This window comes from Pleurodeles waltl, chromosome 10 (genome assembly GCF_031143425.1).
Source record: "Pleurodeles waltl isolate 20211129_DDA chromosome 10, aPleWal1.hap1.20221129, whole genome shotgun sequence".
Taxonomy (NCBI): Eukaryota; Metazoa; Chordata; class Amphibia; order Caudata; family Salamandridae; genus Pleurodeles; species Pleurodeles waltl.
This window is the reverse complement of record NC_090449.1, coordinates 673969294-673987628: the sequence shown is the minus strand read 5'-3', so window position 1 is coordinate 673987628 and position 18335 is coordinate 673969294. Positions and strand designations below refer to the sequence as shown.

Genomic DNA, 18335 nt, shown 5'->3' with positions numbered 1-18335 from the left:
TACTTTATGTTCATTGACAATATCCATTACAGGCCAGGTTTGGTAAGATAGAGGGTCTGTGCCCCAATGCAAATGTCAAAAGAACAGGGATGTGGAATTCCTATTGCCCGACACATCTTGTTTGGGGTCAAGGGCAACAAGTTTTTATGTTTACTTTGTCCTTGGGACAAGTAGGCCCAACCCTCTGCAGCACAAACCCTTTGGCTGCCTGTTTACAGAGAGTGGAACTCTCTGCAGTTGAGGTAATGTGTTACCAAAAGATAATGCTGTTCGAACTTGTATTTATGGTTCATTATTTGAAAGTCTTCATTATTAGGGTGAGTGCTGTAAATAAATGTTTTAAGGTCACACTTCACTACTGACGTTGGTTCCAGTACAAAAAATAAATAAAGTGTATACACATGTTTGAAAAGTTTAGGCTATGAGGCTAAGTATAATGCTCCCAGAATGCTCTCTGATTAGATGCAAATGAAGTGTCATTTAGTAAAATGTTTTGATGCATGCTAGTATTTCCCAAAAATATTTCTAATGGAAAATCAGTGTGACCATTTTCAACACGATTATGGGAAGCATGGAAATAAACAAACACTGACAAAGCCAACTGATCTGACATTTTTATAAGTCTTTTAGTTTCATCAATGCGTGTCTTGTTTTGACATGGCTTTTGTAACACTTTATTGTTTTGGGAGCTACCAGGCCCTCAACATTGTAACAAACACTGGCAAAAAAAACCAAAAACGTTTTTGAACTCTAAAAGCACACATTGCCACCAGTGGCATAACAAAGGCCCTGCAGCTGCCCTCCAGGGGGCCCCTTCAGCACAGCACCTGCCCTGAGTGAGTCGGGAGAGGGGGCTCCTCCATGTTCTTTGCAAAGGGGCACCCTCCAATTTCGTTACGTCACTGATTGCCACTGTAGTTCCTGACACTGAACAAAACTACTTTGTGTGCCAATATGCTCCTTGTGGAAGAGCAGAATGCGATCACTCACAGTAAAGCCAGTCGAAAGAGAGAGAAATAGAAGTTTAATAAAAACAAAATGCCTTTGTTAACACCGGACCTAATTAGGGACCAAGACCCACATGCAGGTAGCTTTTTGCATGTCGCAAACAGCGACTTTCGTTGTTTGCGACGTGCAAAAAGCACATTGCGATGCACAAACCCAGTTTTGCGATTCGGTAACCTGGTTACAGAATCGCAAAACGGGTTTGCGACTCGCAATTAGGAAGGGGTGTTCCCTTCCTAATTGCGACTCGCAGTGCAATGTAGGATTGTTTTGCGAACGCGGGCCCAAACCAATCGCAGTTTGCACCCATTTCAAATGGGTGCTAACACTTTCGCAAAAGGGAAGGGGTCCCCATGGGACCCCTTCCCCATTGTGAATGTCACTGTAAAAAAAAAAATCAGAGCAGGCAGTGGTCATGTGGACCACTGCCTGCTCTGAAAAAATGAAACGAAAACATTTAATTTTTCGTTTTTGTAATGCATCTCGTTTTCCTTTAAGGAAAACGGGCTGCACTACAAAAAAAAAAAACTGTTTTATTGAAAAGCAGTCACAGACATGGTGATCTGCTGTCTCCAGCAGGCCACCATCCCTGTGAGGGCCGCCATTCGCAAGGGGGTCGCAAATTACGACCCACCTCATGATTATTCATGAGGTGGCATTAGCGAAGCCCTTGCGAATCACAGATGGTGTTAGGGACACCATCCTACATTCGGATTTGCGACTATCTGAACCTACCTACATGTGGCCCCAAATTCTTAAAGAAAGTCACAAAAGTGCACCCATGGTATATGTCGTACCCCTATAAAATATTTGTGAACTGTATTTTAGCATGGGTAAATATGCATGTGTAGATTTGCTCATGTGAAAATCTATTGAGCATTTGCAAGTTGATTTTCCCTCCAGCCACTTTCTTCCCAACCCTAGAAGAAGTTCTAATTCTGCCATTGTCAGGAGTAAATGTCCAACCTTTCTTATTATGGGAAAATATTAGAGAGAAGCTGGTGAAAATCTTTACAACATGCAGGTTAGTTGGTTTGCAGACTCTCAAAGGCATTCCAGCCCTGGAACTATTGCTTACTGCTTCCTCCAGCCCCAGTATGCAGATCTGCAGAAAGGTGGCAAAATAAGGAAATTGCTACAGTAGGGATTGAAACTGCAAGTATTCAAGCCCTACTGTGGTAGTAGCCCTGGCATAATCAGAGAGGCTATTATCAGAGCTCTTACATTATGAGATCGCTGCCATAATTTGGCGCCACACTACATGGCACCAAAGGGACAAGTAGATCTTTTTACAGGACAAGTAGATTTGAGAAGCAACCTGTCCCCTGGACAAGTAGATATTTTAATAAATTCCACACCCCTGAAAGAATGAAGGATGAATCACATGGCGGACGGAAACATCAGATATGAACAGCATCATTGGAATTCACAATGGTGAGGTGAGGATTTGAGACAGGTCACTTGTAAAGTTTCCTTCTTCTCTAGAAGAAGACCCTCCTGTAGATATTGCTGTGAAGGTCCTATATGTGAACTGTTGTACCAGAAAGTGAATTCTGCCTCACCGACTGAAAGATGCAGAATTTAAAAGAAAGGAATTTCACCTAGGGCAAAATGTTAAATGAGCCAAATGGAAAGACAGCTTTAACAACCACATGTCTGGGTAGACATAAATATTTGAACCTTGACAATAAGTAGGAAAGCAATACAGAAATGCTACAATAAAGTCATTTCAACAAAGCAGCCACTTCTGCTGTAACCTGGATAAAAACAAAGAGGTGAATTTAAATCAAAATAGAGTCCCTTTTACTATGCATGCCTTTTATCAAACATAGCAAACATCCTGTGTAACTTCCACACTGAAATGCAGAGTTTGGCATCTTTCTTATCTACAGAACAGAGCCCAGTTTAGAGCAGAAAACATAGCAGACACACCCATTACTTTACAAGCATTTTTCAGAACGTAAGAGGTGGAGATTTAGGACTGGGCAAAGACCCGACGAGTCTCCACTGCAACCCTTTCCCCATTCCATCACCCAATCACCGCTAAAATACAGGAACAGAAACGAATCTCTGCTTGAAGCACCAAACCCGGGTCTCCCAATTCCGGGAGCTTCTGTCCCTAAGTAAAGTCTCTTGAGAGGTGAGGGGGTCTAAAAAGAAAGAGGGAGCCCAAAACCAACACTGGTCCAGATCTCAGGTATTCTGTCTGTCTGTTCTTTTCGGGAAGGAGTGATCCTTGAAACAACATTCCCCTGTTCCGTAAAATTATCTGTGGGACTTGGTTTGTTTCTATTCACAGGGATTCACATTTGGTTTTTGAGCTTAAACTAGCTGCTATTTCATAGTTATACCTGTGTATTAACCGTTTTTTGTTTAAAATGTAATTGGCACAGACATGTGGCATATTGATATTAATTTATTAGGCAATGACCTTGCAATGGTTTGTATTAACTACACATGAATTAAATACATTTCAAAGTTTGCTTCTTGTTATTGGTTAAGGTGGCAGAGGCAAAGATGCTCCTGTAAATCATTAGCCCGTAGGATGGCCACATCTGTTGGGAGGGACAACTTGTAAATCCTTGTAATTCATTTCAATAGATGTAGGATCTCTTATGTCTTGTTTCCTGAGATCCAAACTTTTGTTTCAAAAATACGTTTTCAAACCTAACGACTGCAATCGTACTGCAACACAATCTCCTAGTAAAACAAAGATACTTGAGCATCCTAGAGATAGTCTCAGAATCTCCTAAGCTCAGGTGTGGGGGATAAGGCTTCAATTCCAGGAGTTACTCGTTACTTATAAATTGCAAGTCTGTATTAGGCACAAAACCGAATTCATAAATAACTAATAAAAAACTAGGGATAAGAAAAGAACAAACGAAAAGCCTGGAGCCTAGATGATCAGTTGGCATGTCAGGCTGATGGACATTCACAGGAGAAGTGGGATCAAGGATAGGGTAAGAATCAATTCACTAAAAAGGGGCAGGCCAAACAGAACTTTAAAAGGAGATCGAATTTCAAGGGCATTCAACAACACACAGTGCTGCCACGCATGGAGATGACAAATAAAGCTCTTATGTTGCTGTTGAGAGCGCTCCAGAATCCGAAATTAAGTACTTTTCATTTTAGAGTTGGCCTTTGGATTCTTGTGGATGTATGAATGTAGAAGAAGTGACTACAACATAGTATCTCACAGTTGCCATTAACAAAGCTCTCAAAGATCTCTCAAGATAGCCACTATGATCCTTCCAAGAACACCCCATGTTCTTGTGAAACCTTCGCTTCAGCAGCGTGGAATGACTGTTTTGCCTTCCTCATTGCCTCTTCAGATACATTCAGCTGCTGCTGCTTGCATTGCTCCGGTAAATAGCGACATACTTGTTTGTTTTTTCAAAGAGTGTTAATGTTAGCCCATTAGGAGGATAGTTACTGTTAGCCCTTAAGAAGTGGGATTCTCTCATCTCTACCTGAAAGGCCATTTTTGCCTTCTCACATTTTATTCTGTTTAACCTTTATTCCCTATGAGAAAACAATTCTGAAATACAGGAACTCATTTTATTTTGGATTTCACAAGACTGTCAAATATACTTGATATATGATACAGTCCTACTGAATTATCGTACATTCATATACTCACATAGGATGAAGAATCCTCACCTACTAGCATGGTATGCTTTATCAATTGGTTCCACATTTAGCACCAGAAAGAATTCAAGAATGCTACTGTTTGGTGGTTGCACTGTGTTTTGGTTATGGGTTCCCTTTTTTGGGTGGGGTTCTGTCTGTTATTCAACATTTATGTTGTATCTTTGACAGACTGTCAAACCTAACTTAAACATGTGTGTGAGTGAGCTAGGAATGTTTTCACTTGTATTTCCCTACCATAAGTTTAAAAACATAGTGTTCACGCAATAGGCACCGCTCTCTTTTCTGTAGACGTGTCAGCACTCAAATCTTGACCTATGGAAGCAGGTGCCTTCCTCGGTACTACAGATCTCAGTATCTCACATCAAATATTGTGACACAGTCCATGGTTCATAAAACGTTGCATTCAATATATGGTTTGTTTTTTAATACCCCTTATTCATAGGTCAGGTACACAATGGGCTGAAACAGTGCAAGATTCTCTCCTTCAGAGGAAAGGTACAGCATTAACAAAATAAACTTTCCCCATCGCAGGACACATACAAACCAAGCAGGAGCAATGCAAGTTTTGAGTACTTAAAGAACAGGTAAACATGAGTAACAAAGCAAGCGTCCCTCTTTCACCTCAGACACCAAGTGTAATCGTCTATTCCCAGCAGAACTGATACAGCAGGGCAGACTAGCAAAAGCTGTCATCTCTCACAGGCCATGTACATTCAAGGCATAAGTGACATGTCGGTTACACTAAGATCTCTGCAGCGATGCTTAAGTCAAAGGAATTTATGGGTTGATTAGTGACTGAATATGTGAGTTCTGACACAGTTATGAATTATGTGAATCTACATCAGCATCCTGAATATCATGTTCCAGTAACTTGGAAATCTGCTGTTTGTTTTGATACTTGGGTAACCCGTTTAAAGAGGAGTAACCAAGTCAAGGCTTAAGTATGCTCTACACAGGGACACAAGTGTCATGCTCTGCAACAAAATTTGAAATGTGTGCGCATCATGCGCTATGCAAACCCAGCCTCGGTGCTGGACTTGTTCCAAATGTTAAGGGTGGCCACTGCTTGTCTGACATACGGCCAGGGTCGCAGCCGTGCCATGCCAAATACATCCCTTAACAGGGCGTTCAACCGGCCCGATTGTACTAAGATTCTCATGAATTTCATTTTGGATGACATTTAAACTAGGCTTCCACTTCTGGAATACTCGTATGTAACAGCTGAGCATCTTGTACATGGTACTTAAAATGCCTCTTTGGCCTACTGGATTGATTAAAATACAGACCAACAAAGGGTAGATGCTAGCTGGAGAATGTTGCCATAAAGGTGAAATCCTATTAAATGAGTTGATTTAAGCAATACAAAAGTAGCAAGTGTTTTCAAACTGAGAAAACGTAAGGGACAAATGCTTGTCTTGGCATCGCTTCAGGCCTGGGGCCAGTTGCAGAGACTATGACATGCAGGGGGTGGACCAATGCTGTGCGGGACAGGCATGATACTGACATAGTTGCTCTGCCCTGAACAGGCGGTGGGCTACCATTGCACTCCAGCACATCACTGTAGACCCTGCAGATCAGGCCTGCAGCAAAGGAGGTTACAAAGCGAATCCGCGGCTACCCATATAGCTTAAGGGAACAGGATTCCTCTCTTCGGGATGCTTCGAGGTCGCCTCTGAGGCATGAATCACTATAGAAATACAAGTACATCACAATGCAATACAATGCAAAGGTGCACTTGGCAAAGAAATGTACCTGCTGCGCGCCCAACTCAGTCGGTTCCTCTCACCAGTGTCTTGACCCGAGACAGCTGGAAGACGCCTGTAACCCGGCCATACGAAGGGGCCGCTGTTGGTGAGAACACGGCGGCCCCCTAGAGCACTCCTTCCCGTGCACAACGACTCCGGTGTGTTGACTTCCGCCGGTGAGAACCACCCGGCCTGTACACTGCGTCACGAGTGGTTAGTTTCCTGGGGCCCCACCATTCCTCAACTCCGTGCACTGCAGCTCTGATGAGAAGACTTCCGCCGACGAGAACCACCCGGCTAAATTTTGCGTCACGAGCACGTCGCTTCCTGTGGCTCCTTCCGGCATTCCTTTGGCACTGTCTAATTCTTATTGGAGGAATGACATTTATTGCAGTCTGCGGATAAGGTGGCATTGGCAAGCACGTCTAGAACAGCTAATCTGAGGGCACGGTCTCTATATGTAGCCTCCTTCATGATTTTGGCTTTGTGCTACTGATATGGATTTATTTGGCCCCTTGAGCACTTGTGGCCAAAGGGCCCAGGGGTGCTCATACAGGTGTGCGTCAGTTAGCTAGGGCTAACAGCGCAGGGAACATCTACGGAGTGAGGGTCTTCCATATCGTAGTGGTTCTCAGTAGGCAAGGATTATTATTATAATCTTAAAAAGCGCACACTACCCACGAAGGGTTTCCCGGCGCTGAGCAAACGTAGAGATGTCAGATTAACAGCTGAAAACAGCCAGGCCTTTACGGAATACAAGTAAAGGATTGCAATTTCTCAGGGGTTCTGGGAGGGAGTTCCACAGTTTCGGAGCCGGAACTGACAAGGCGCGCCCTCTTAATCCAGCCAGGCTAAACCTAGGCATAGTGCACAAGGCCAGGTTCAGTGATCTCAGCATAAGTGTGAGCTGATAAAACAGTGTGTAAAATAGGCCAGCTCCGGCTTTGAAGATATAGCACAGAGCTTTCAATTGAATACACTTTGTAACCACGAGCCAATGAAGCTCATGGGAAAGGTGAAAGACCGAAGGGTGCTTCGGGGGCCAATAGGGAAGTCTAGCAACAGAGTTCTCACTATCTATAGGCGTCGGTGGATGCTTAATCTGTTCATAAAATATAGGATGCTGCCATAGTCCAGTCTAGACAAAATTAGAGTTCGGATCACTATCCTTTGGGCTGATTGGGGAAGCATCCCGATAATCTTTTTCAGCCACTTGTGTACAGCAAACAGGCAAAGTTAACATTAACCCCTGAGGCCACATGAAGATATTCTCATCCAATACAAAGCCCAAATTCTTAACCTTGGGGGGCAAGTAAGAGAGTCCCTAGGGATTCCGGCAAATGTTGGGGGTCCCAGAGTTGAGATTCTTGTGTATCACCATTTCGCATGAGAGAGTTATTGTACATCCAAGAGGCCATTTGACAAAAGCCCAAGTTAAGATCGAACAGTCCATGACCCAGTGCAAACGACAAGGAGATGATTTGTGTGTCATCTGCATAAGAGAATAAGGTCAAACCACAAATCTCCACTACACCTTCCAGTGGGTGGACTTAAATACTCAACAACATTGTGCTTAACACTGAGCACTGAGGGACTCCAGAAGCAATGGATGAGGGCTGATGGGGTTTGCGCCTTCAGGAGGTGGAAGCAATACAGTCGTGACGCTGCCTGAGAACTCAGCACTCCTGATCACTCAGGACTCTTGATCCCTCTGCCATCCTTGTCTATAATACGTCTTTTCTCTAGGTGCCACCATGGATCCTTCGTGTGTCTTCCATTATAGTCTGCCTGCCACTCTGACCTAGCTCCTCTTAGTTTTTGTGCCTCCTCTGAAAGTCGCGGTGCTGACACACAGGGCTATATTTAATTTAAGAAAAAAGTAATGCAGCACACAAAGGCATCTTGCTTCACTGTGTCACCGTGCTGCGGTGCGTCACTGGGTAAAGAAAGGAATGCGCTGTAAAGGAATGCGCCGTATTTACGGCAATATGGCACATTCCTCTCTTTTCCCCTGTACTGGCGCGCAATGGGCTGCCTAGCACCAATGCAGGCACCCTGGCACCATGGTGCCAGGGTTCCTGCGTTGCATGGAGGATTGTTTTTGTGAAGGAGGGAGCACCTTCCTGCACAAAACAATCCTGAGAGCCCTTTTCCTCTTTCTGTGTGTGCTGTAGAATGCATATTTCTCCTTGTTACGCCTCTTCTGGGGAGGTGTATGTTTTTTGAGATCCCAGGTTTGCCTGTTCTTGTAAATGTGGGAACTCGTCAAAATACATGGGTGTTGATTGGGAACACCCACGCAACACCCATGTAAGCGACGACTCAGTGCAGAGAAATGCAACATAGAGATTTGCACTGCAATACATTACTCAAGATTTATGAAGCCTGGCTTCATAAATCTCAGTTTTCATTTGCATCAGTCTTGAACCACATTGTGTGGCGCAAGCGCAATGCGAAGGGGCTTATAAATATGCCCCAGAGGGTCTCTTCTTCTGCCAGCTTTCACTGTCTCTCATATTGTGGCTAGCAAGCCCTTTTCAGATAGTGATGTAGGTGAGAGAGGCACTTGGGATGTTTCTAAGAGTACAGAAACTAGTATGTGGGAGGATACTGTTGGAAGGTACTCATAAATGTCAAAAATAAGGTGTTTAATTCAAATAAAGTAGGGTGTCTATCAGTAAAAGTGATAGAGGTAAATGATGAGATGTTCAAGGGGTATTTATGGGGTTCTTGTAGTTTCTTGAGTCTGAAATACTGGGGACGATGAGGTTACATATTATTGTGAACAGCCCATTACAGAAGTGGATAAATATATGCCTGCTAATTTCTTAAATTCTTGTTACTGGTGTAAATCGGGGCCACTGTAATTGTGGAGTTCTGCCACAGCAGCATTTTCCATATCATTATGGATTTGCCACTTAATCTATTAGCTGCAGCACAATTTACAGATGTTAACAAAACATTTTCTTTCTAGCTCAAACAGATTAAAAGTTACCAAAACGCAGCAGTACTTGTTGGCGCTCAGTGGAAGGACCTTCATTAAGGTTCACTAGTCTGTTTGCGGTGCTGATTGATGTATTTGGGTTTTAAACTTGTACTAATGTGGAGAACCCTTTTCCCTGACAGTGTTTTTTATGTATGATTTTTGTTAACTTGTGCACTTTGAGCCACTTGTTTGCGCGGGACTGCTCCAATCCATCTCTGTATACAAGCAGGAAATCCCTCTGGTGCGGGCAGCAGAGGGATTTCCTTTTAATATTTTCAGCCTTGGTTCTTGGAGAAGAGGATCCCCAGCAACCAATTTTGAAAATTTCCTTTCCCTGAATTGACAAGCCCATACAGTCATTTACTTTCTTTTCCATCAGTGCTTTGGGGCATATCTCATCCCCCCAACCACTGATTTCAATTGCAGAGGTACAGTTAGAAAGGGGAGAATCTCCCCTTTCCAAAGGTACATTTCCCTAGTGGATCACTGCTTGGAGATCGCCATAGGAGGGTTATCCCCAAGCAGGAATCTGCCACGAGACCAGGGGGGAGCATGGCCCCCTTGGGCAAGGTCTTTTCTTCCCCCTGAATATTTTTCTTTTAAAAGTCAGCCTTTCTGCCCCTTGGGGAGTAGATGGGGCAATAGCCCCGAATCTGCCCCTGAGGGTGGGGGAGAAAGCCCACTAGGCACCAGGGACCATTAGTTTGTTAGTGTAGGGTGGGTGCTGCTTAGAATCGGCATGGCATTGCCCCCACACCCAAAAAATAAGCACAGATTATTACCTGCAACATGCCTGGGGGAGGGAGGGGGGGCAGAAAGCCTTCTAGACATCAGGGAAGAGTTTTTTTTTTTTTAAAGAGGGGTAGGGGCATCCTGCAATGGGCATGGCCATGACCCACCTCCAGATTAATTGGGATTGAAGTCTATGCCCCCTGGTGGGCAGATGAGGAAGTAGCCCCTGATCTGCCCCCCCAACCAGGGATTATTTTTTTTAAAAAGAAAAGTCTAAGGGTGAGGGCTGTCCAGAATCGGCATAGCAATGCACTCCCCACAAATGGGACTAGTCCTTCTGCCCCATGGGGGAAAAATGGGGTAATTACCACCTATTTGCCCAACCCCCTCTCCGGGTTGGGGAAGGCAGCCCAATAAACACCAAGGAATAATTAAAAAAACTAATAGAGGGGTGGGAGCTACCCACCATTGGCATGGCCATGCCCCCACCACAAATAAATGGGGACACAGGCTTTCTGCACTCTTTGGCGGGCAGATCAGAGTAATTACACCAATCTGCCCTGGGGTGTTGGGGAGGCAGAATGCCTTTTTTTTAAAAAGAGGGGTATGGGCTGCCCACCATGGACATGGCAATCCCCCACCCCAAATAGATGGGTAAACAGTCTTTTTGACTCCTGGGGACAGATGAGGGTAATTACCTCTGATCCACCCCCAGGGGGGACAGGGACAGGTAGCCTACTAGGCAGCAGGGAATTAAGAAACATAAAGGGGTAGATGATGCCTACCACCATGGGCATGATTGTGCTCCCACCCCAACTGAAGGAGCAACAGCCTTTCTGCTCCCCCTGCTGACTAAAGCATCTTATCCAATGACAAGCAAGAGGAAATCTGACTTTTTGGGTGTCAATTTTACATATTGGCTATCTCCCAATATCATCCTACTTTCAATGGTGAACTGCTGGCTACACGTTTTAGATTTGGGTAGGCTGCCACCTGGAAAAACCTACCAGACCCAGACACTTCTGAAAACCAGACATCTAGAGGAGTCGAATGTGGTGAGTTTTGCATGCAACCCACAAAAGTTTCTTACCCACAATGCCCTGCAAACCTCAAACAATGACTAAAAACACATATTTTCCTCACATTTCTGTGAGGAAAACTTCTGGAATCTGTGGGTAACCACAAATGTCCTACCACACAGCATCCTCCAGAGTCTTCCAATGGGTATGGTACCTCACGGATCTATCCGAGGTCAGTAGGAGTTTCCACACAAGGGCTCCCGTTGTCATTGGTGTGATCCATTCCCCTCGCACCACTAGGCCCACCCACATAAGTGTGCCAGAGTTTTTATCAGCACAGGTGAGGCAATTCTGAGTGGTAGGTATTTTGTGGATTCCAGAAATTTCCATCACAGAAATGTAAGGAAAATATGTGATTTTAGGCAAAGTTTGAGGTTTGCAGGTCATTGTGAGTAAAAAAAAACACCAAGGGGAGCCACACAAGTCATTTCACCTTAGATTCCCCAAGGTGTTTAGCTTTTAAAAATGTACAGGTTGGCTAGCTTTCACTAGGTTCCGGCTGAGCTAGGGTCCAATATCCAGAGCTACCCACCTGCGTTTTCGCAGGTCATTTTTCGATGGAAAAATGCACTGCGTCCGTATTGCATTTTTGGCCGTTTTCCTGTCGTGGGCATTAGGTCTACCTACACAATTGATTAAATCTTTTTGTAGGGAGACATAAGGGAATGGCAGGTGTAAGGAAGTTTGTGGCTCCCTGCAGATACCAGAAGCTTACATCACAGAAATTTGTGGGAAGTGTGTTTTTTTAGGCAGAGTTTGAGGTTTGCAATGGTGTCTGGGCAAAAAAACCTTGGTGACAGCTATGCAAGTCAGTCCAGTCTGGATTTCTCCAGGTGTCTAGTTTACAAAAAAAATACAGGTTGGCTAGGTTTCCTAAGGTTCCAGCTGAGCTAGGGTCCAAAATCTAGAGCGACCCACATCAGAAAAAGAGGGTCAGTTTTCGTTGGAAAAATGCGCTGGGTGCATGATGCGTTTTGAGCTATTTTCTGTTGTGGGCACTAGATCTAGCCACACAAGTGAAGTACCACTTGTGGGAGCATAGAGTAGTAGAACATTTGTGATTTATCTATTGGATTTTGTGGTGAGGGAGAATGCAGGGCCTAACATACACATAGCACTCAGGGAGGACCTTGCACCAGGGCTCTGCTGGACCAGTGAAGGTAAATACTACCTCAGTACAGCTCCAGTGATGGACTGGGCCATGGTCGCCAAAATGCCAATCTACGAAGGAAGGGGCTGCCCTCACAAGTGCACTAAGATTTGGGGGAAGTGGAACAAAAGCAGAGGTGGTCTTTTTGACACCCCCCATAGGTTCAAGCCTTGTGGTCCTGCATTTGGAGAGCACCGTCTGCACAAACTCTCTGCAGACTTTAAGAGGAGGTGTGAGTTTACATTTGTTGGGTGTAAGCAACACAAATAGCACAGTCCTGGTCCTAATATGTCTAATGTTCTCATCACAGTGCATCTTCTCTGTTGTATTAGTTGCAAAAAAAGATTGTTATAAAAAAGAATACAGCCTCAGTGGCATGCAGAGGTTGATATGAGACTGAGTGTCAAATTTCTAAACACAAATTGACCAGATACCATTTCAAGACTGACTGCGGGTCTTAGCTACAGTAATCTACTCACACGTCCCACTGTGAGCCTGCATGTGTAATTTGCCTCATAGATCACCATTGCCTTACCTGTAGCACATTGTTTGAAACTATGTTGTCTTGAATCATCTAATTGTATTGAACTATGTAGGTGGTGCAATTTTAATTTTTCACGAGGATTAAATTTAACAGTCGTTATTGAGTTCTCTTGTTTGACTGTTGAGTTTTGGTCTACACCCCCCCCCACCCCCAATTTAGATGTCTGAGAAGCCTGGGCCTGCTCGCCTTGCTACCTTAAGAAGCATGCGCTGAAGGGGTGTACCTAGTACTCATTTTTCAGTAACTAGAGTAGGTCAGCCCCCAAGATGTGGTTAAAAATCTGACCCATCTCAGTTATGTTCCAGTAACACCTTGGCTCCCTAAACGATTCTGAATGTCACTCCTCAGACCACAGAGACCTATAATGTTTGTAGTTTATCCAAACACCTCTGATACCCTGAGCCAACAACTAATAATTGGTTTACAATGATTTTTCATTAGGCACTTGTGAAAATTGGGTAGAAGTGACGGCTATGCCAGAGATGGGGAATTCCTTTTTCCCAATGACCCAAGATAAGTTGGTCTCTTGAGGGGCTAGAAGATGTCATTTCTGTTTTGTCCGGAGGATAAATAGACAACACATTAAAATAAACATGGTCAGAGCTGTGGAGCATTTAGTGCTTCTCCAGATTATCGCTGTACAGAAGTCTTTCTGAGGAGCTTACATTTTTTTCATAAGGTGGTTGGGGGACAGACTGTAAATACAGTAAAAATGTTTCAAAGCATTTTTCTTTGAGCTGACACGTTCTTTACAGCACCTAATTATTTGGATCAGTCATTTTCAAACTTGCACGGAAACAGCCCTAAACCAGAAAGAGATTTACAGCAGGATACTGTCTCAAGACTTTCATTGTAGATTGCCAAATTAAGTTCATTATTTAATGCACAGGCCATTCTGTAGCTTACAACAAAGAAAGGTTGTGTGGCACTTGACCCTTTAATATTTCCAAGATTTCCTTTATTATAGTTGCATTTATATAAATAAATAATAATATAATACTTCGTACAAATATACAGTGCTTCATACACTGAAATGGCCTATGAAGCACTATAACATTTTAGCAGGCCCTTTCAGTCAGTCATAGCAGTTGCTTTGTGTCATCCACCAATCAGGCAGCAGCGTGTACTTTTGGGGAGGATACATTTGCTGAAGGGTAGGCTTGCAGAAGGTATGCCTTCCAGCCATAAATATGCCGAGTATGTTTACAACTTCAGAATATGTTTCTGTGTCAGTCTAGCAGGTATTAGTGTGGCAACAAAAAGGGGATGAAGCCATAAAAAGTAGTCTCAGTCAACTTATACATTTATTTTTTAAGAACTCTGCCACAAAGAAATTGGCAAGGAGGAGAATTGTGACATGTACAAATATATTCTAGCTAAACTGGTTGCAAATGCTGAGTTTTAAAATGACTAATGTCACCTCCTTCAGATAGCTTTGAGTGTCCAGTAAATCTTTGGGAATAATAATAATAGCAAGACAACTCTGATGGCTAATGCACTTGCTGTAGAAATTTGTGTTTTTTCTAGTCACACCATTAGCACATAAGGTAGCACCGAGGGTTAATATGTTTCCTGACAAACACTTTGCAGGTGACATTTTTGTATGTGGATATGTAAATGGATTACTGCTTTTGACATAGAGATCCTTTTATTACTTACTGTTCATATACAGTCCTTTTAATATTGCACAGTGAGCTATGAACCGGCATCAAGGACCTGCCTGCAAACTCCAAGGTATGGGTTTAGAACATTATAGTTTTTCTTAATATTGTGTTTTTATAGGGCTACTAAAATGGTTTAGGTAGTAATAAAGTCCTATTAGCACAGAAAACCTCAAACACTGGTACAGTTTAAATTCTGATTTTGTGATTCTGTCGGCAATGCACTCTTTACATAAAATTTCTACCTGTAAAGGCAACTTGTGACTCCTAAACCTTGAAACTCTTATTGTCTCATATAACATACATTCATGTGTATCAAAGTTACATAAGACAAGGAGGGTATGTACATTGATTTACACACAAGTGTGATTATTTTCCATGTATAATGTTTGTGTGGGATGTAAAGCACACTCCCACCCTAAATTGGGATTTGTAGCGCTATAAAGATTTATAGAAAAGTAACAAGTAGTATTTAAATTGTTGTTTGCGTAAATACTTGTACAAACCAATACATCTGACAATCTTACAGTACATGTATATCTTTCATACAGAGGGATTGAACAAAGTAGATACAGCTGGAATCTAAATTAGGAAAGCCCCCTTGCCGCGTGCATGTTGCTTCTCCGAATAGAAAGCTGATACAGGTGCTGCTGAATAGAGTGCAGGTGTTGACTTATTACACCTAGACAAATTCTGTGTATTTCAGTAAGGCCAGACAGATCCTCGATCCAGTTCAATAGCTGCAGAAACCAGGATCCTGCTAGATCCCTCGTCATTCCAGCACTGAACGAAAGTAAACCCTGGTTAGCTAAGTGCAAGACAAGACTGGTGGTACAACCTTTGTGGTTTTCGAGAGATAAATCCATATTCTACAGTACAATGAAATGAATGCAAATGCCAAAGGCAAACTAACGAAGCTTGCGCAGAATATGCTTTGGTAGTGCAAATTTATAAGTGCCCACCAGTTTGAGCTGCAGAGTTCTTTGGCACCTAAAATACAAACATAAGCTTTTTTCAGGCCAAGATGAAGTCCATTATTTAGGATAATTACACTTTACTAAAATAATCTCTTACAAGAACTTATATATACATAATCGTATTGAAGATCATTCTCCAACAAATCACAACTCATAAATATAATTTATTGCTGATCACCTGTGAAAATTACAAACATACCTCCAAATCTAGAAGCAAGACTTTCCAATGACTTCCTTATGTGTTTGCAGTAGCTGCAGAATTCCTGCCCTCAAAAAGGGAATACATAAGAATACTGCCAACATCTTTAGATGAGATAATCAGGTTAAGGAGAGTGCTGAGATGTTGGATGGAGATCTGCCTCAGTCGTGATGCTCAAATTCGTGTCTGATTTTACGGCCTTAGGGCCCTCACTCTTTTGGGAACACATCATTACATCTGGAATACTAAAGGGATTCAATCTCAGCCAATGTTTACCCATCCAACAACAATCTTCATCATAAATTGTCTAAAAAAGGGCTGTTAATGGTACCACCATAAATGTGAAAATAGAAACCATGAAACTGGATGAGGTGCCCTAGAGTTTCAATGTAGGTGAATATAGGTGATTAACGGACTTGGTGACAGTGCAGAAGACCAAACAACACCACAACTCAAGGTACGTACATAGCTGATAAAAATTAATGTAAAGCATTTTAACTTGTTGGAACAAGTGAAAATGCACCCACTGGAAAGAAGTGCCTCTACATGCAATCTTTTAGAGATCATGTCTAACAGTGGGGTTTTTGGCACTATCAAAAGCCCTTGACCGACCTAGAAGAGATGGGGCACGGAAGCAGCTGCCAATAAATGAAGGCTATCCAAAACCATCTCAAGAAAAAATCCAGTGTTGTGTTTGCGAGTAAAAAAACAGCACAAACGTAGTCTAGCTGGCTATTATGAATGAACACAGAATACAATGATTTTAGCTGCCTCATGCAAAAGTGAAATGGATTTTACTTGAGAAGGCTCAGATCAATCAAAACCTTGTTTTTTTTTTCAAAGAAGGTGCTACTAGAGTAGACAGGCAGCTTGTAGGAACTGCCCATTGCTCTTTGAATAGGTCATTAAAGAAAATACAGACCTAATCGGAGCGTGCCAAGCATAGATTGAGATGTGAACTTGATTTAAGACTAACACCGCAACCTTATCAGTTCACAGTCCAATGGAATACATTTAAGAATGTTGGTGGTGCCTAGAATATGATTTCTATTCTTCATCTGAAAAAGCACTTTGTTTTGTCAGTTAAAATCATTTACATCCATGGTAGAAGCTTGGCTTATTTCAAAGAAAATGTCATTTCAAGCGTTTGCACCCTCAAGAGCTACTGGACGCACAGTTTTCGAACATTCCTCTGATTTTCTTGTTTTGCATTTTAGTACTGAAACAGCTTGTGAAAAGCTATATGATGCCCTATCTGTCATAACTGATTGACAGTCATTCTCAATATAATGATTCTTTCTGCAGCTCCTTCCCCTGCAAGGAGCTGCACTTTGCTTTAGGAGGTGGCCAAGGACAGCACCTCAAGTTAAATATTCAACCATTTTAAATGTTGTCTCACTACTTGTTGGGTGAATAACAGTAATGCTACTTTTCCAGTAGAAAATTGTATTTTACCCTTGCATTGTTGCAAATCATTTTGGTCAGTTTCACCAGGAGTAAACAAAAATAGTTCAATGTTTGTATCCCAACCCACATAACTGATTTTCAGAGCAGGTGGGACAAGTTGATTTCTCTAGAAGACAAGCAGATTTCTGTAGCATCTGGTCCCTTGGACAAGTGGATTATTAAAAAAATTCCACACCCCTGTGGACCTGTGAAATGTACTCAAGAATCAGTGGCCTTCATCTGGGGCACCATCCCAGGCCCATTTTTGTTAGACAGTTGAGTTATTTCAATAGGAACATCATCATCAGAATGGCGCGAGATGCAAGTGTGGTTGTTTAGGACTCCTGTAAGATTCTGATCTGACTACAGCAGGCTGGTGCAACAACAAAGGAATTCATATGACCAGGTAAAGCAAAAACTCTGCACTTTGGAAATCAAATATATGCCCCTTTATACAGCAAAGCTTATAGTCATCTTTGACTGAAAGTCTCTCATATGTTATCATCAGGACTAAGCATGAAATAGGGTGAAGGAACATTCTCTAAACCTATGGACAGATAAGCAGTGCAGAGGGTGTGGATGAGAGGCGCATGGGGACATTTGGTCTAAAGCCCGGCCAGTTGAGCGCCAGGCGGGGGCAAAAAGCAGTGTAACAGGTGCCCGCCCATTCGGACCATGGGACAGACCTTACACACACAGATGATGGTGCCCTACAACATCTTCACTAGGTGGGAATAAAGAGAACCATCTTTAAAGGGTATAGCATATAGTGATAACCTAAGAAGCATTGTTCAGAAATGCAAAGTGTTTCCCAAAGTAGAAAATGTGTTAACCTTTCCTTCATTTTCCTTGTTGTTTAGATAGTAGTAAACATTGAACAACAAATGCTTCTGAGATGGGGGATGGGGTAGGTGGAAGGGTTTAGTTTCTTTATCAGCACTAAGCAGAGAGATACATCAGCAGCAATTTACACATGCGCATTGATTACCATCATGAAGTAGTAGTTCTGAACAGTTTCGAGATCTGCATTGGAATCTAAATAGTCTCCGCGACAACATCAAATAGTGGGCAGTACTAACATACATCAAGAGGTGCACACCTGGGATCCTCTTGATGCAAGAAACACACCTCATGGGCATTAATTGTCTTTTGCTGGGAAG

The 18335-nt window shown here is 42.7% G+C and overlaps 1 protein-coding gene across 2 annotated transcripts in view; it reads right to left on the bottom strand.

The window, feature by feature from the left end:
* ZMYND11 (zinc finger MYND-type containing 11) overlaps positions 1-6685 on the bottom strand; it is a 572905-nt gene extending 566220 nt beyond the window's left edge. Inside the window, exon 1 of one of the 2 annotated variants that reach the window (XM_069211170.1) lies at positions 6409-6685. The gene's annotated coding sequence lies outside the window, so the exon portion shown is untranslated. The remainder of the gene's footprint in view (positions 1-6408) is intronic. The other variant, XM_069211171.1, reaches the window with a different exon arrangement.
* Between the last annotated feature and the right edge of the window lie 11650 nt (positions 6686-18335).